General features: G+C 44.9%; 1 long non-coding RNA gene across 1 annotated transcript; it reads left to right on the top strand.

Annotated features, from left to right (window-relative positions):
- The first annotated feature begins 11,682 nt into the window (after positions 1-11,682).
- Positions 11,683-14,471, top strand: LOC121540803. The gene is made up of 2 exons (XR_005995550.1): positions 11,683-11,794; positions 13,790-14,471. It is a non-coding gene; the product is annotated as an uncharacterized LOC121540803 (long non-coding RNA).
- Positions 14,472-14,530: the final 59 nt, after the last annotated feature.

The raw sequence follows: 14,530 nt of genomic DNA on the forward strand, positions 1-14,530 counted from the left end.
CAAAATACCAGCAACAGTGTGTGAAAACCTTGTGAAGACTTACAGAAAACGTTTGACCTGTGTCATTGCCAACAAAGGGTATATAACAAAGTATTGAGAAACTTTTGTTATTGACCAAATACTTATTTTCCACCATAATTTGCAAATAAATTCATAAAAAATCCTACAATGTGATTTTCTAGATTTCTTTTCCTCATTTTGTCTGTCATAGTTGACGTGTACCTATGATGAAAATTACAGGCCTCTCTCATCTTTTTAAGTGGGAGAACTTGCACAATTGGTGACTGACTAAATACTTTTTTCCCCCACTGTATATATAAACCCCAGTCGAACTTTATCAAATGCCTTTTCAAAGTCTGCTATGAATAGCAGGCCTGGTTTCCCATATTTTCCATAGTGTTCTATTGTTTCCAATACTTGCCTTACATTATCTCCAATGTATCTTCCATGTAAAAAACCTGTCTGATTAGAATGAATAATATCCGACAATACCTTTTTAATTCTATGCGCTATACATTTTGCTAGGATTTTTGCATCACAACACTGAAGTGTAAGGGACCTCCAATTTTGTAAATGGACTGGATCTTTATATTTTCCACTTGTATCCTGTTTCAGTAATAATGAGATAAGACCTTCTTCTTGCGCGTCCTTGGCTTTGCCAAATACTATTGGAGGTTTATCCGGAGCTTTGGCAAGGTCGCAGCTCCCATTACCGCCCTGTTGAAGGGTGGGCCGTCCCGGCTCCGCTGGTCTGCTGAGGCTGAGGCTGACCTGGCCTTCAGCAAACTGCGGGGTCTGTTCACCTCAGCCCCAGTACTGGCCCACCCCGATTTATCACTACTGTTCGTAGTGCAAGTGGCTGCGTCCGAGGTTGGGATAGGGGTTGTCCTGTCTCAACGCTCGGGTACGCCACCCAAGCTCCACCCCTGTGCATTCTTCTCAAAGAAGCTCAGCCCGGCAGAGCAGAACTACGGCGTTGGTGATCGGGAGCTGTTGGCTGTTGTCCGAGCCTTGACCGTGTAGAGGCATTGGCTTGAGGGGGCAAAACACCCTTTCCTCATCTGGACGGACCACCGTAACCTGGAGTACAACCGGGCAGCGAGGAGGCTGAATCCTCGCCAGGCCAGGTGGGCCCTATTCTTCAACCGGTTTGATTTCACTTTATCATACATTCCGGGTACGTAGAACGTGAAGGCAGACGCGCTGTCCCGGCTGTATGACACAGAGGAGAGGCCCAGCGAAAACACTCCCATACTGCCGGCCTCCTGCATTGTGGCGCCGGTAGTATGGACGCAGATATAGAGCAGGCATTACGCACGGATCCCTCTCCACCTCAGTGTCCAGATGGGCTACAGTACGTGCCTGCTCTTATCTGTGATCGTCTGATCTACTGGAAAAACACGTCACCCTCCTCTGGTCACCCAGGTATCGGCCGTACTGTGCGCTGCCTGACCAGAAAATACTGGTGGCATACCTTGGCTAAGGACGTGAGGGTGTATGTCTCCTCCTGCTCAGTGTGGCCCAGCGTAAGGCACCTAGGCACCTCCCAGCTGGTAAGTTACAACCTTTACCAGTTCCACAACGATCATGGTCTCACCTAAGTGTTGATTTTCTAACTGATCTTCCCCTCTTCCAAGGTAACACCACCATCCTGGTCATTGTGGACCACTTTTCTAAAGCCTGCCGCCTCCTTCCTCTGCCCGGTCTCCCCACGGCTCTGCAAACTGCGGAAGCCCTGTTTACACACGTCTTCCGGCACTATGGGGTACCAGAGGATATAGTGTCTGACCGGTGTCCCCAGTTCACATCCATGGTCTGGAAGGTGTTTCATGGAACATCTGGGGGTCTCGGTCAGCCTGACCTCTGGGTTCCACCCCGATAGTAATGGGCAGGTGGAACAGGTAAATCAGGACGTGAGTAGGTTCCTGCGGTCCTACTTCAGGACCGCCCGGGGGAGTGGTCGGTGTTCTTGCCATGGGCAGAATATGCCCAGAACTCTCTCCGCCACTCCTCCACTAACCTAACGCCTTTCCAGTGTATTCTAGGTTACCAACCGGTTCTGGCACCGTGGCACCAGAGCCAGACCGAGGTTCCTGGGGGGCCTTCAGTACCTTGTGGAGTGGGAGGGGTACGGTCCGGAGGAACGGTGCTGTTATGGGATTTCCACCGTCGCTATCCGGCTCGCCCTGCTCCGCATCCTCCTGGCTGTCGCCGGGGTCGGTGCGCTGCTGGAGCCACGTGTCAAGGGGGGGGGGGGGTACTGTCATGACTTCCGCCGAGGCTGCCTCCCCTCCTTGTTCGGCGTTCGGCGTCACCGGCTTACTAGCTACTGCCGATCCATTTGTCTTGTCTTCAATCACACACACCTGGTCGTTATTCCCTCATTAGTCTTGGTATAAGTGTTCCCTCTGCTTCCTTGTCTTTGTGGGTGATTGTTTATTGTGGAGGTTAGTGAAGCTTGGTGGAGCTCGTTGTGTTGTGTATCGACGGGAGTATTTTTCCCGTGTGTCTTGTATTTTCCAGTGCACCTATTTTGTGCCCTGGAGTGTGTTTGACGCATTTCTGCGTAAACCTGTATTTTCAATCAATCAATCAATCAATTTTATTTTATATAGCCCTTCGTACATCAGCTAATATCTCGAAGTGCTGTACAGAAACCCAGCCTAAAACCCCAAACAGCTAGTAATGCAGGTGTAGAAGCACGGTGGCTAGGAAAAACTCCCTAGAAAGGCCAAAACCTAGGAAGAAACCTAGAGAGGAACCAGGCTATGAGGGGTGGCCAGTCCTCTTCTGGCTGTGCCGGGTGGAGATTATAACAGAACCATGCCAAGATGTTCAAAAATGTTCATAAGTGACAAGCATGGTCAAATAATAATCAGGAATAAATCTCAGTTGGCTTTTCATAGCCGATCATTAAGAGTTGAAAACAGCAGGTCTGGGACAGGTAGGGGTTCCATAACCGCAGGCAGAACAGTTGAAACTGGAATAGCAGCAAGGCCAGGCGGACTGGGGACAGCAAGGAGTCACCACGGCCGGTAGTCCCGACGTATGGTCCTAGGGCTCAGGTCTCTCAGTTGGCTTTTCATAGCCGATCATTAAGAGTTGAAAACAGCAGGTCTGGGACAGGTAGGGGTTTCGTAACCGCAGGCAGAACAGTTGAAACTGGAATAGCAGCAAGGCCAGGCGGACTGGGGACAGCAAGGTGTCAGCATGCCCGGTAGTCCTGACGTATGGTCCTAGGGCTCAGGTTCTCAGAGAGAAAGAGAGAACGAGAGAATTAGAGAGAGCATACTTAAATTCACACAGGACACTGGATAAGACAGGAGAAGTACTCCAGGTATAACCAACTAACCCCAGCCCCCGACACATAAACTACTGCAGCATAAATACTGGAGGCTGAGACAGGAGCGGTCCGGAGACACTGTGGCCCCATCCGAAGAAACCCCGGACAGGGCCAAACAGGAAGGATATAACCCCACCCACTCTGCCAAAGCACAGCCCCGCACCACTAGAGGGATATCCTCAACCACCAACTTACAATCCTGAGACAAGGCCGAGTATAGCCCACAGAGGTCTCCACCACAGCACAAACCAAGGGGGGCGCCAACCCAGACAGGAAGATCACGTCAGTAACTCAACCCACTCAAGTGACGCACCCCTCCTAGGGACGGCATGAAAGAGCACCAGCAAGCCAGTGACTCAGCCCCTGTAACAGGGTTAGAGGCAGAGAACCCCAGTGGAGAGAGGGGAACCGGCCTGGCAGAGACAGCAAGGGCTGTTCGTTGCTCCAGAGCCTTTCCGTTCACCTTCACACTCCTGGGCCAGACTACACTCAATCATATGACCTACTGAAGAGATAAGTCTTCAGTAAAGACTTAAAGGTTGAGACCGAGTCTGCGTCTCTCACATGGGTAGGCAGACTGTTCCATAAAAATGGAGATCTATAGGAGAAAGCCCTGCCTCCCGCTGTTTGCTTAGAAATTCTAGGGACAATTAGGAGGCCTGCGTCTTGTGACCGTAGCGTACGTATTGGTATGTACGGCAGGACCAACTCGGAAAGATAGGTAGGAGCAAGCCCATGTAACGCTTTATAGGTTAACAGTAAAACCTTGAAATCAGCCCTTGCCTTAACAGGAAGCCAGTGTAGGGAAGCTAGCACTGGAGTAATATGATCAAATTTCTTGGTTCTAGTCAGGATTCTAGCAGCCGTATTTAGCACTAACTGAAGTTTATTTAGTGCTTTATCCGGTAGCCGGAAAGTAGAGCATTGCAGTAGTCTAACCTAGAAGTAACAAATGCATGGATTAATTTTTCTGCATCATTTTTGGACAGAAAATTTCTGATTTTTGCAATGTTACGTAGATGGAAAAAAGCTGTCCTTGAAACAGTCTTGATATGTTCGTCAAAAGAGAGATCAGGGTCAAGAGTAACGCCGAGGTCCTTCACAGTTTTATTTGAGACGACTTTACAACCATCAAGATGAATTGTCAGATTTAACAGAAGATCTCTTTGTTTCTTGGGACCTAGAACAAGCATCTCTGTTTTGTCCGAGTTTAAAAGTAGAAAGTTTTCAGCCATCCACTTCCTTATGTCTGAAACACAGGCTTCTAGCGAGGGCAATTTTGAGGCTTCACCATGTTTCATTGAAATGTACAGCTGTGTGTCATCCGCATAGCAGTGAAAGTTAACATTATGTTTTCGAATAACATCCCCAAGAGGTAAAATATATAGTGAAAACAATAGTGGTCCTAAAACGGAACCTTGAGGAACACCGAAATGTACAGTTGATTTGTCGGAGGACAGACCATTCACAGAGACAAACTGATATCTTTCCGACAGGTAAGATCTAAACCAGGCCAGAACTTGTCCGTGTAGACCAATTTGGGTTTCCAGTCTCTCCAAAAGAATGTGGTGATCGATGGTGTCAAAGGCAGCACTAAGGTCTAGTAGCACGAGGACAGATGCAGAGCCTCGGTCTGACGCCATTAAAAGGTCATTTACCACCTTCACAAGTGCAGTCTCAGTGCTATGATGGGGTCTAAAACCAGACTGAAGCATTTCGTATACATTGTTTGTCTTCAGAAAGGCAGTGAGTTGCTGCGCAACAGCTTTTTCTAAAATTTTTGAGAGGAATGGAAGATTCGATATAGGCCGATAGTTTTTTATATTTTCCGGGTCAAGGTTTGGCTTTTTCAAGAGAGGCTTTATCACTGCCACTTTTAGTGAGTTTGGTACACATCCGGTGGATAGAGAGCTGTTTATTATGTTCAACATAGGAGGGCCAAGCACAGGAAGCAGCTCCTTCAGCAGTTTAGTAGGAATAGGATCCAGTATGCAGCTTGAAGGTTTAGAGGCCATGATTATTTTCATCATTGTGTCAAGAGATATAGTACTAAAACACTTAAGTGTCTCTCCCGATCCCAGGCCCTCGCAGAGCGTGCAGATCCAGGACAGCTAAGCCCTGGAGGAATACGCAGATTCAAAGAGGAGTCCGTAATTTGCTTTCTAATGGTCATGATCTTTTCCTCAAAGAAGTTCATGAATTTATTACTGCTGAAGTGAAAGCCATCCTCTCTTGGGGAATGCTGCTTTTTAGTTAGCTTTGCAACAGTATCAAAAAGAAATTTTGGATTGTTCTTATTTTCCTCGATTAAGTTGGAAAAGTAGGATGATCGAGCAGCAGTGAGGGCTCTTCGGTACTGCACGGTACTGTCTTTCCAAGCTAGTCGGAAGACTTCCAGTTTGGTGTGGCGCCATTTCCGTTCCAATTTCCTGGAAGCTTGCTTCAAAGCTCGGGTATTTTCTGTATACCAGGGAGCTAGTTTCTTATGACAAATGTTTTTCGTTTTTAGGGGTGCAACTGCATCTAGGGTATTGCGCAAGGTTAAATTGAGTTCCTCAGTTAAGTGGTTAACTGATTTTTGTCCTCTGACGTCCTTGGGTAGGCAGAAGGAGTCTGGAAGGGCATCAAGGAATTTTTGTGTTGTCTGAGAATTTATAGCACGACTTTTGATGCTCCTTGGTTGGGGTCTGAGCAGATTATTTGTTGCGATTGCAAACGTAATAAAATGGTGGTCCGATAGTCCAGGATTTTGTGGAAAAACATTAAGATCTACAACATTTATTCCATGGGACAAAACTAGGTCCAGAGTATGACTGTGGCAGTGAGTAGGTCCAGAGACATGTTGGACAAAACCCACTGAGTCGATGATGGCTCCGAAAGACTTTTGGAGTGGGTCTGTGGACTTCTCCATGTGAATATTAAAATCACCAAAAATTAGAATATGATCTGCTATGACTACAAGGTCTGATAGGAATTCAGGAAACTCAGAGAGGAACGCTGTATATGGCCCAGGAGGCCTGTAAACAGTAGCTATAAAAAGTGATTGAGTAGGCTGCATAGATTTCATGACTAGAAGCTCAAAAGACGAAAACGCCATTTTTTTTTTGTAAATTGAAATTTGCTATCGTAAATGTTAGCAACACCTCCGCCTTTGCGGGATGCACGGGGAATATGGTCACTAGTGTAACCAGGAGGTGAGGCCTCATTTAACACAGTAAATTCATCAGGCTTAAGCCATGTTTCAGTCAGGCCAATCACATCAAGATTATGATCAGTGATTAGTTCATTGACTATGACTGCCTTTGAAGTGAGGGATCTAACATTAAGTAACCCTATTTTGAGATGTGAGGTATCACGATCTCTTTCAATAATGGCAGGAATGGAGGAGGTCTTTATCCTAATAAGATTGCTAAGGCGAACACCGCCATGTTTAGTTTTGCCCAACCTAGGTCGAGGCACAGACACAGTCTCAATGGGTATGGCTGAGCTGACTACACTGACTGTGCTATTGGCAGACTCCACTAAGCTGGCAGGTTGGCTAACAGCCTGCTGCCTGGCCTGCACCCTATTTCACTGTGGGGCTAGAGGAGTTAGAGCCCTATCTATGTTGGTAGATAAGATGAGAGCACCCCTCCAGCTAGGATGGAGTCCGTCACTCCTCAGCAGGTCAGGCTTGGTCCTGTTTGTGGGTGAGTCCCAGAAAGAGGGCCAATTATCTACAAATTCTATCTTTTGGGAGGGGCAGAAAACAGTTTTCAACCAGCGATTGAGTGCTGAGACTCTGCTGTAGAGCTCGTCACTCCCCCTAACTGGGAGGGGGGCCAGAGACAATTACTCGATGCCGACACATCTTTCTAGCTGATTTACACGCTGAAGCTATGTTGCACTTGGTGACCTCTGACTGTTTCATCCTAACATCGTTGGTGCCGACGTGGATAACAATATCTCTATACTCTCTACACTCGCCAGTTTTAGCTTTAGCCAGCACCATCTTTAGATTAGCCTTAACGTCGGTAGCCCTGCCCCCTGGTAAACAGTGTATGATCGCTGGGTGATTCGTTTTAAGTCTAATACTGCGGGTAATGGAGTCGCCAATGACTAGGGTTTTCAATTTGTCAGAGCTAATAGTGGAGCCTTCGGCGTCTCAGACCCCGTAACGGGAGGAGTAGAGACAAGAGAAGACTCAGACTCAGACTCCGACTCGCTACATAATGGGGAAAACCGGTTGAAAGTTTCTGTCGGCTGAATGAGCGACACCGGTTGAGCATTCCAACAGTATTTCCCTCCAGAAGCCATGAGAAAGTTGTCCGGCTGCGGGGACTGTGCGGGGGATTTATACTAACGTTACTATCTGTACTTACTGGTGGCACAGACGCTGTTTCTTCCTTTCCTACACTGAAATTACCCTTGCCTAACGATTGCGTCTGAAGCTGGGCTTGTAGCACAGCTATTCTCGCCGTAAGGCGATCGTTCTCCTGTATATTATGAGTACAGCGACTGCAATTAGAAGACATCATGTTAATGTTACTACTTAGCTTCGGCTGTTGAAGATGTTGACGAACCATGTCCAGATAAAGCGTCCGGAGTGAAAAAGTTGCGGATTTTGTGGATTAAAGCCTGTTATTCTGTGATTTACCCTCCTGCACCTGACTCCTTCATCACCACCTCATCACAACCGTGGTATTTTACCCAATAGATATGGCCGTTTATCAAAATTGGTTTCGTTTTCGAATTCTTTCTGGGTCTGTGTAATCTGAGGGAAATATGTGTCTCTAATATGGTCATACATACAGTCACGGTGGTCAGGTACTCTGCCACTGTGTACTCTCTGTTTTTTGGTAAATTCTTTCCAATGTGTCAGTAATTATCTTGTTTCTCTTGATTTCGTTGGGTCTGATTGTGTTGCTGTCCTGGGGCTCTGTGGGGTCTGTTTGTGTTTGTGAACAGAGACCCAGGATCAGGGGGCTCTCCTCCAGGTTCATTTCTCTGTAGGTGATGGCTTTGTTATGGAAGGTTTGGGAATCACTTTCTTTTAGGTGGTTGTAGAATTTAACGGCTCTTTTCTGGATTTTGATAATTAGCGGGTATTTGCCTAATTCTGCTCTGCATGCATTATTTGGTGTTTTACGTTGTACACTGAGGATATTTTTGCAGAATTCTGCATGTAGAGTCTCAATTTGGTGTTTGTCCCATTTTCTGAATTTTTGGTTGATGAGCGGACCCCAGATCTCACAACCATAAAGGGCAATAGGTTCTATAATTGATTCAAGTTTTTTTTTTGCCAGATCCTAATTGGTATGTCAAATTTTATGTTCCTTTTCATGGCAAAGAAGGCCCTTCTTGCCTTCTCTCTCAGATCGTTCACAGCTTTGTGGAAGTTACCTGTGACGCTGATGTTTAGGACGAGGTATGTATAGTTTTTGTGTGCTCTAGGGCAACAGTGTCTAGATGGAATTTGTATTCGTGGTACTGGCAACTGGACCTTTTTTGGAACACCATTATTTTTGTCTTACTGAGATTTACTGTCAGGGCCCAGGTCTGACATAATATGTGCAGATGATCTAGGTGCTGATGTAGGCCCTCCTTGGTTGGGGACAGAAGCACCAGATCATCAGCAAACAGTAGACATTTGATATCCGAGTCCAGTAGGTTGAGGCCAGGTGCTGCAGACTGTTCTAGTACCCTCGCCAATCCGTTGATATACAGTTGAAGTCTGAAGTTAACATACACTTAGGTTGGTGTCATTAAAACTTGTTTTACAACCACTCCACAAATGTCTTGTTAACAAACTATAATTTTGGCAAGTCGGTTAGGACATCTACTTTGTGCATGACACAAGTAATTTTTCCAACAATTGTTTACAGACAGATTACTTCACTTATAATTCACTAAATCACAATTCCAGTGGGTCAGAAGTTGACTGTGCCTTTAAACAGCTTGGAAAATTCCAGAAAATGATGTCATGGCTTTAGAAGCTTCTAATTGACATCATTTGAGTCAATTGGAGTTGTACCTGTGGATGTATTTCAAGGCCTACCTTCAAACTCAATGCCTCTTTGCTTGACATCATGGGAAAATCAAAAGAAATCAGCCAAGACCTCAGAAATAAAATTGTAGATCTCCACAAGTCTGGTTCATCCTTGGGAGCAATTTCCAAACGCCTGAAGGTACCACGTTCATCTGTACAAACAATAGTACGCAAGTATAAACACCATGGGACCACGCAGCCGTCATACCGCTCAGGAAGGAGACGCGTTCTGTCTCCTAGAGATGAACGTACTTTGGTGCGAAAAGTGCAAATCAATCCCAGAACAACAGCAAAGGACCTTGTGAAGATGCTGGAGGAAACGGGTACAAAAGTATCTATATCCACAGTAAAACGAGTCCTATATCGACATAACCTGAAAGGCCACTCAGCAAGGAAGAAGCCACTGCTCCAAAACCACCATAAAAAAGCCAGACTATGGTTTGCAACTGCAGATGGGGAAAAATATCGTACTTTTTGGAGAAATGTCCTCTGGTCTGATGAAACAAAAATATAACTGTTTGGCCATAATGACCATCGTTATGTTTGGAGGAAAAAGGGGGTTGCTTGCAAGTCAAAGAACACCATCCCAACCGTGAAGCACGGGGTGGCAGCATCATGCTGTGGGGGTGCTTTGTTGCAAGAGGGACTGGTGCACTTCACAAAATAGATGGCATCATGAGGAAGGAAAATTATTTGGATATATTGAAGCAACATCTCAAGACATCAGTCAGGAAGTTAAAGCTTGATCGCAAATGGGTCTTCCAAATGGACAATGACCCCAAGCAAGTTCTGGCAAAATGGCTTAAGGACAACAAAGTCAAGGTATTGGAGTGGCCATCACAAAGCCTTGACCTCAAACCCATAGAACATTTGTGGGCAGAACTGAAAAAGTGTGTGTGAGCAAGGAGACCTACAAACCTGACTCAGTTACACCAGCTCTGTCAGGAGGAATGGGCCAAAATTCACCCAATTTATTGTGGGAAGCTTGTGGAAGGCTACCCGAAACGTTTGACCCAAGTTAAACAATTTAAAGGCAATGCTACCAAATACTAATTGAGTGTATGTAAACTTCTGACCCACTGGGAATGTGATGAAAGAAATACAAGATGAAATAAATAATTCTCTGTACTATTATTCTGACATTTCACATTCTTAAAATAAAGTGGTGATCCTAACTGACCTAAAACAGGGAATTATTACTCAGATTAAATGTCAGGAATTGTGAAAAACTGAGTTTAAATGTATTTGGCTAAGGTGTATGTAAACTTCCGACTTCAACTAAATATGTTGAAGAGGGTGGGGCTTAAGCTGCATCCCTGTCTCACCCCCCAGGCCCTGTGGAAAGAAATGTGTGTTTTTTGCCCATTTTTACCGCACACTTGTTGTTTGTGTATATGGATTTTATAATGTCGTATGTTTTCCCCCCAACACCACTTTCCATCAATTTGCATAGCAGGCCCTCATGCCAAATTGAGTCGAAAGCTTTTTTGAAATCAACAAAGCATGAGAAGACATTGCCTTTGTTTTGGTTTGTTTGTTTCTCAATTAGGGTGTGCAGGGTGAATACGTGGTCTGTCGTACGGTAATTTGGTAAAAAGCCAATTTGACATTTGCTCAGTACATTGTTTTCGCTGAGGAATTGTGCGAGTCTGCTGTTAATGATAATGCAGAGGATTTTCCCAAGGTTGCTGTTGACACATATCCCACGGTAGTTATTAGGGTCAAATTTGTCTCCACTTTTGTGGATTGGGGTGATCAGTCCTTGTTTCCAAATATTGGGGAATATGCCAGAGCTGAGGATGATGTTAAAGAGTTTAAGTATAGCCAATCTCTCTATCTCTCTCCCAGTCTCTCTCTTCCTTTCTGCTCATGCAGATGCCACTTTTAGCTGACATGTATGAGACTGTGGTTTCTTGGTTCATGGATGATCTAAACCAGAAGAAGGAAAAAAATATGAACTGGCAATAAAGTTACTTCTGGAACAATGAGATATAAATAACCTAGGTTCACTAATTTATTTCTAAGAAATAACTATGGAGGGTAAGGCTATATTATCGATCTGCTGTCAGCCCATGTTCTAGAAGGTTTTCTAAATGAGTTCAACAGTAATATAACATGTGAATGTTACATAGAGAAGCAGCCACCTAACATGATATTACTAAATATCATAGGCTGATATACTGTCTATTAGAAGCCCAAGTGCACAAACAGCTCTGTAGGAAACTCTTCATTAGTGCGATGCAGTTAAGCCACCAGCAGGAGGAGGTAGAGGCCAGATAATGAAATAGAAAGTTGAGCGGTGGTACGACATTGTTTGCCCACATGGGAGTTTCTTCACTTAACTTCCCACACAGCAGCAATAACATGCATATTTGTGCAAGAGGGGGACATTTCATCACATCAGCTATGTGAAAGCACATGGGGTAGGTGACCCACACGACTGACTTCATATTTGGGTCAAAGTGGCATTTTAGTTAGTTAGTTTAGGCAGGGAAATAAGGCAATTTCTCAAACATTTTTGTTCCGTTCCTCAATCTGAACAAACCCACACACCGTTTGGAGACAGATTTTCCGGTGTGGTGAGATATCTCGATCCGTTGGAATACGGCGATACGAGCGCTTATTTTAAAGAGTGCTCCGTAAACCAGTCCCAAGTGGGCAGAGCTTGCCATGTTGGACAGGGACAGGTTTTATTTTGGAGATAAGCCTCTCAATGTACAATGGTCCGCCTTCATTCTGTGTAGCCTAGTTATGCTAATATATTTGAGACCAGTGTATTGCATTTAATTTCGTCTGACTTAATAAGTAAAATGTATTTGAGTAGTAAACAGAAAAACCACAACGAAGGGAAGGAAAAGGGGATACCTAGGGAGTGCATGTTTTGTGCTGCTACCATGTTGTGTTGCTGCCATGCTATGTTGTTGTCTTAGGTCTTTCTTTATGTAGTGTTGTGGTGTCTCGTCGTGGAGTGTGTTTTGTCCTATATTTTAATTGTATTTTTAATCCCAGCCCCGGTCCCCGCAGGAGGCCTTTTGGTAGGCCGTCATTGTACATGATAATTTGTTCTTAAGTGACTTGCCTAGTTAAATAAAGATTGAATACAAATAAATACATATAAAGTTGCACAACTGAATGCATTTAAACGAAGTGTGTCTGCCGCATTTAACCCAACCCCTCTGGGTCCCAGACAGTTCGCAATAGAACATTCCAGAGGGGGCATCGTTTACTAGGCTACCTACATTAATGGGATCATTTGGTTACCACCAGTATTTGGAATACATTGAGTTTGTTGACAAAACAGACCATGGGAGTCATTTTCACAAGGAGATGTATTTGTCAAATGTCCGCGGTGGGTCTGTGTAAACTATGCGATTATATTGGAGACAGCTTTATAGCAGTGAATGTCATCTATTAATTTACTGTCATAGTATTTCTAAGTAGCAGCCATATCAGCCACGTAAACTAATTGTTCTCACTTTATGATAGAACATTCAGATTTTTTCTGCCTGACTGTGGCTCTTTACCTGAATTGTTAGGATTTTCTTGCAATCACAACAAAACTACTTATTTTGGGCAAATAGAGATATAATTCAGTTGTTTTCTTTGAAAAGATGGGCCTTGCTGACACGTCTCCCGAGTGGCGCAGTGGTCTAAGGCACTGCATCGCAGTGCTAGCTGTGCCACTAGAGATCCTGGTTCGAATCCAGGCTCTGTCGTAGCCGGCCGCGACCGGGAGACCCATGGGGCGGCGCACAATTGGCCCAGTGTCGTCCAGGGTAGGGGAGGGAATGGCTGGCAGGGACTTGGCTCAGTTGGTAGAGCATGGCGTTTGCAACGCCAAGGTTGTGGGTTCGTTTCCCATGGGGGGCCAGTATAAAAAAATAAAAAAAATAATGTATGCACTCACTAACTGTAAGTTGCTCTGGATAAGAGCGTCTGCTAAATGACTAAAATGTAAATGAAAAATACATTAAGGGGAGCAGAGGCTGATTATCTTTCTGCACAGCTCTATATTTATTTACAATGCTGGCTGCCATGGTTAACAAAAATGCAGGACATTGAATGCTACCTGAATTGACTCAAAAGTAACGTAAGTAGGCCTACAGTATCACAGCGAGGTTAAACAGGTGTTGTTCCAACATATAGTGGAAAGCCTTCCCAGAAGAGTGGAGGCTGTTATAGCAGCAAAGGGGGGACCAACTCCATATTAATGCCCATGATTTTGGAATGAGATGTTCGACGAGTAGGTGTCCATATACCTTTGTCCATGTAGTGTAAGTAGTCCAACAGTTTCACAGCGAGGTCAAACTAGTGTGTGTGTTAGTCATATTATCCAGTGTCCACAGTGCATGTGGTGTACTATGGTCTAAGCCATGCTCTCACTAAACTTCATATTTTCTCTCTGTCTCCCCTTCCAGAGGGCCTGAGGCTCTTGGAACATGACTGAGGACACCCTGGCCTGACACCTGGACTTGCCTGGCCCAATCACACCTGGCCCCCCTCTACCTGTTACCTGCCTGTTACTTTAAAGTCCATAATTAACCTATACGGCTCTGGATCCATTGTCTTACCTACTACTGCAACAACTTGTGTCAATTATTTGTCCTTTTATAGAATATATTTATCTTTTTACTAATGACTCAAAGGTGTGTGGCCATTAACATTGGGTGCATATCCACTGACCTCCCAAAGTGTGGACTTACACATTTCTTCTCATCTCAGGGATTTAACAATGGTGCAAAGAAGTTAAAGCCAAAGCTTACACCTATCCAACGCTTGGAAATCCATGAAGAGGGAGATGGACAATTGGCATGCAGCCATTGATTTCAGGTGGCTTCATCAATAGATGGAATTTGTTCCAAAGGGCACCCTATTCCATATACATGGTACAGGGAGAAGTAATAGGGAAGAGGGTGCCCTTTGGGATGCATACTGCCTGTTGAGCCACACCCTGCCTATAGTAAACCTGTTTAACCTCGCTGTGATACTGTAGGCCTACTTATGTTACTTTTCTGAGTCAATTCAGGTAGCATTCAATGTCCTGTGTGTGTGTTAACGATGGCAGCCAGCATTGTAAATAAAGAGATGTGCAGTGTCTGTGGATCCTTTCCCCTTGAATGTATTTGTCATGTCAGCCAGGCCCATCTCTTCAAAGAAAC

The sequence above is a fragment of the Coregonus clupeaformis genome, chromosome 31 (genome assembly GCF_020615455.1).
Source record: "Coregonus clupeaformis isolate EN_2021a chromosome 31, ASM2061545v1, whole genome shotgun sequence".
NCBI classification, from domain to species: Eukaryota; Metazoa; Chordata; class Actinopteri; order Salmoniformes; family Salmonidae; genus Coregonus; species Coregonus clupeaformis.